Raw genomic sequence first — 5,000 nt, 5'->3', positions numbered from 1 at the left:
AAGCTCAACTTGTGAGCAGTTCCATGCACCACTACCCGTATCTCTTAGCTTAGTTCTAGCCATGTGCGTTCAAAGCTCAACGTTAAGCTGTGTCCTGCACCACAATCGTTATATAATAAGCTTATCTCTAAGCTTTTTTGCGTTCAATGCTCAACGTTAAGCTATCCCTTCGCTTAGAACCTCGCTCTACATTTTGCCTTTGGACTTCTCGAAGCTCAACTTGTGAGCAGTTCCATGCACCACTATAGGTATCTCTTAGCTTAGTTCTAGCCATGTGCGTTCAAAGCTCAACGTTAAGCGGCCTCATGCACCACAACCCTTGTATCTTAAGCTTATCTCTAAGCTTTTTTGCGTTCAATGCTCAACGTTAAGCTATCCCTTCGCTTAGAACCTCGCTCTACATTTTGCCTTTGGACTTCTCGAAGCTCAACTTGTGAGCAGTTCCATGCACCACTATAGGTATCTCTTAGCTTAGTTCTAGCCATGTGCGTTCAAAGCTCAACGTTAAGCGGCCTCATGCACCACAACCCTTGTATCATAAGCTTATCTCTAAGCTTTTTTGCGTTCAATGCTCAACGTTAAGCTATCCCTTCGCTTAGAACCTCGCTCTACATTTTGCCTTTGGACTTCTCGAAGCTCAACTTGTGAGCAGTTCCATGCACCACTATAGGTATCTCTTAGCTTAGTTCTAGCCATGTGCGTTCAAAGCTCAACGTTAAGCGGCCTCATGCACCACAACCCTTGTATCTTAAGCTTATCTCTAAGCTTTTTTGCGTTCAATGCTCAACGTTAAGCTATCCCTTCGCTTAGAACCTCGCTCTATATTCAACTTTCAGATACCTCAAAGCTCAACTTATGTGGTCTGCTATTGCTCTTGAACGGGTACAATATCTGACAGAGGGGGGTTTTTGGCCCAAATTATGCATTATTAGTTTAACCTCCGTCGCAGAACCACATTTGACCAGGTCGAGAAAAAAATTTTTTCGTGACGACCTGGTCCCCCATAGTAGGGAATGAACATGACATCTTAACCATATTTGACCATTTTCAAATTTCTCGTCGCGGAATCATGACTTTACTAGTAAAATTTGTTCCGGGTAGGGACCTCCCATACAAAATTTTCATCGCTCCAAAAGTGATTTCGTTTCACTTTTCAACATTTACAAGGTCCATAAATCATGTTTTGAGACGATATGGAAAAAAAAATTTTTTGCCCGTCTCGACCAACTCGACCGATGGTGACCACAGCAGGGTGCTCCATACAAATTTTCCTTATGTGGAATTTTCAGTGTAAAATAAGGTTTCTCCAATCGATCGCGGGTTTCACTTTTCATCATTTGCTAGGTCTAACTATGATGTTTTGAGTGGTCCCGCAAAAATTTTTTCTCTTGGCCAGTCGACCCTTTCGTCCATGTCGGTGTGTTCTGCAGTAGGGTGCTCCATACAAATTTTCCTTATGTGGAATTTTTCAGTGTAAAATAAGGTTTCTCCAATCGATCGCGGGTTTCACTTTTCATCATTTGCTAGGTCTAACTATGATGTTTTGAGTGGTCCCGCAAAAATTTTTTCTTGGACCGGGCCTTCCTTCCCGGCCCTGTCGGTGTGCTCTGCAGTAGGGTGCTCCATACAAATTTTCCTTATGTGGAATTTTTCAGTGTAAAATAAGGTTTCTCCAATCGATCGCGGGTTTCACTTTTCATCATTTGCTAGGTCTAACTATGATGTTTTGAGTGGTCCCGCAAAAATTTTTTCTTGGACCGGGCCTTCCTTCCCGGCCCTGTCGGTGTGCTCTGCAGTAGGGTGCTCCATACAAATTTTCCTTATGTGGAATTTTTCAGTGTAAAATAAGGTTTCTCCAATCGATCGCGGGTTTCACTTTTCATCATTTGCTAGGTCTAACTATGATGTTTTGAGTGGTCCCGCAAAAATTTTTTCTTGGACCGGGCCTTCCTTCCCGGCCCTGTCGGTGTGCTCTGCAGTAGGGTGCTCCATACAAATTTTCCTTATGTGGAATTTTTCAGTGTAAAATAAGGTTTCTCCAATCGATCGCGGGTTTCACTTTTCATCATTTGCTAGGTCTAACTATGATGTTTTGAGTGGTCCCGCAAAAATTTTTTCTTGGACCGGGCCTTCCTTCCCGGCCCTGTCGGTGTGCTCTGCAGTAGGGTGCTCCATACAAATTTTCCTTATGTGGAATTTTTCAGTGTAAAATAAGGTTTCTCCAATCGATCACGGGTTTCACTTTTCATCATTTGCTAGGTCTAACTATGATGTTTTGAGTGGTCCCGCAAAAATTTTTTCTTGGACCGGGCCTTCCTTCCCGGCCCTGTCGGTGTGCTCTGCAGTAGGGTGCTCCATACAAATTTTCCTTATGTGGAATTTTTCAGTGTAAAATAAGGTTTCTCCAATCGATCGCGGGTTTCACTTTTCATCATTTGCTAGGTCTAACTATGATGTTTTGAGTGGTCCCGCAAAAATTTTTTCTTGGACCGGGCCTTCCTTCCCGGCCCTGTCGGTGTGCTCTGCAGTAGGGTGCTCCATACAAATTTTCCTTATGTGGAATTTTTCAGTGTAAAATAAGGTTTCTCCAATCGATCGCGGGTTTCACTTTTCATCATTTGCTAGGTCTAACTATGATGTTTTGAGTGGTCCCGCAAAAATTTTTTCTTGGACCGGGCCTTCCTTCCCGGCCCTGTCGGTGTGCTCTGCAGTAGGGTGCTCCATACAAATTTTCCTTATGTGGAATTTTTCAGTGTAAAATAAGGTTTCTCCAATCGATCGCGGGTTTCACTTTTCATCATTTGCTAGGTCTAACTATGATGTTTTGAGTGGTCCCGCAAAAATTTTTTCTTGGACCGGGCCTTCCTTCCCGGCCCTGTCGGTGTGCTCTGCAGTAGGGTGCTCCATACAAATTTTCCTTATGTGGAATTTTTCAGTGTAAAATAAGGTTTCTCCAATCGATCGCGGGTTTCACTTTTCATCATTTGCTAGGTCTAACTATGATGTTTTGAGTGGTCCCGCAAAAATTTTTTCTTGGACCGGGCCTTCCTTCCCGGCCCTGTCGGTGTGCTCTGCAGTAGGGTGCTCCATACAAATTTTCCTTATGTGGAATTTTTCAGTGTAAAATAAGGTTTCTCCAATCGATCACGGGTTTCACTTTTCATCATTTGCTAGGTCTAACTATGATGTTTTGAGTGGTCCCGCAAAAATTTTTTCTTGGACCGGGCCTTCCTTCCCGGCCCTGTCGGTGTGCTCTGCAGTAGGGTGCTCCATACAAATTTTCCTTATGTGGAATTTTTCAGTGTAAAATAAGGTTTCTCCAATCGATCGCGGGTTTCACTTTTCATCATTTGCTAGGTCTAACTATGATGTTTTGAGTGGTCCCGCAAAAATTTTTTCTTGGACCGGGCCTTCCTTCCCGGCCCTGTCGGTGTGCTCTGCAGTAGGGTGCTCCATACAAATTTTCCTTATGTGGAATTTTTCAGTGTAAAATAAGGTTTCTCCAATCGATCGCGGGTTTCACTTTTCATCATTTGCTAGGTCTAACTATGATGTTTTGAGTGGTCCCGCAAAAATTTTTTCTCTTGGCCAGTCGACCCTTTCGTCCATGTCGGTGTGTTCTGCAGTAGGGTGCTCCAACCAAGTTTTCCTAATGAAAGTTTTTCGTGGTTTCGTGTGAGTTAAAAACTCCGGAACTTGGCTTATTTTCACCATAATTTCCACATATGGTGACCAACTCAATAAACGTTTTGTGCGTATCCTATGGACAGTTTTTCGCGTTCAACTTGGTGAACTAGGGTTGTTTTCCCGAAGGGTAGAAAAATCTGGACTTAGCCAAATTTTGAAATCTCCAACCAATCTTGGCCTGTTAGATTATCTTGGTTGGGTTGCTATGGGCTGCTACGGCCTACTTGATAGGCAATGTTTCAACTCTTGGAAGCTTTCGTGGTTGTTTAGAACTGTCCATGGCCTTCTTGATAGAAATGGCTTATGGTGGCCATGGACTTAGCAACATTTTGAGATCCAATCTTGGCCTGTTAGAGTATCTTGGTTGGTTTGCTATGGGCTGGTACGGCCTACTTGATAGGCAATGTTTCAACTCTTGGAAGCTTTCGTGGTTGCTAAGCACTGTCCATGGCCTTCTTGATAGAAATGGCTTATGGTGGCCATGGACTTAGCAACATTTTGAGATCCAATCTTGGCCTGTTAGAGTATCTTGGTTGGTTTGCTATGGGCTGGTACGGCCTACTTGATAGGCAATGTTTCAACTCTTGGAAGCTTTCGTGGTTGCTAAGCACTGTCCATGGCCTTCTTGATAGAAATGGCTTATGGTGGCCATGGACTTAGCCAAATTTTGAAGTCTCCAACCAATCTTGGCCTGTTAGAGTATCTTGGTTGGGTTGCTATGGGCTGCTACGGCCTACTTGATAGGCAATGTTTCAACTCTTGGAAGCTTTCGTGGTTGCTAAGCACTGTCCATGGCCTTCTTGATAGAAATGGCTTATGGTGGCCATGGACTTAGCAAAATTTTGAATTCTCCAACCAATCTTGGCCTGTTAGAGTATCTTGGTTGGGTTGCTATGGGCTGCTACGGCCTACTTGATAGGCAATGTTTCAACTCTTGGAAGCTTTCGTGGTTGCTAAGCACTGTTCGTGGCCTTCTTGATAGAAATGGCTTATGGTGGCCATGGACTTAGCCAAATTTTGAATTCTCCAACCAATCTTGGCCTGTTAGAGTATCTTGGTTGGGTTGCTATGGGCTGGTACGGCCTACTTGATAGGCAATGTTTCAACTCTTGGAAGCTTTCGTGGTTGCTAAGCACTGTCCATGGCCTTCTTGATAGAAATGGCTTATGGTGGCCATGGACTTAGCCAAATTTTGAAGTCTCCAACCAATCTTGGCCTGTTAGAGTATCTTGGTTGGGTTGCTATGGGCTGCTACGGCCTACTTGATAGGCAATGTTTCAACTCTTGGAAGCTTTCGTGGTTGCTAAGCACTG

Source organism: Anopheles marshallii (genome assembly GCF_943734725.1).
Source record: "Anopheles marshallii chromosome X unlocalized genomic scaffold, idAnoMarsDA_429_01 X_unloc_162, whole genome shotgun sequence".
NCBI lineage: Eukaryota > Metazoa > Arthropoda > Insecta > Diptera > Culicidae > Anopheles > Anopheles marshallii.
Note: the sequence above shows the minus strand (reverse complement) of the source record.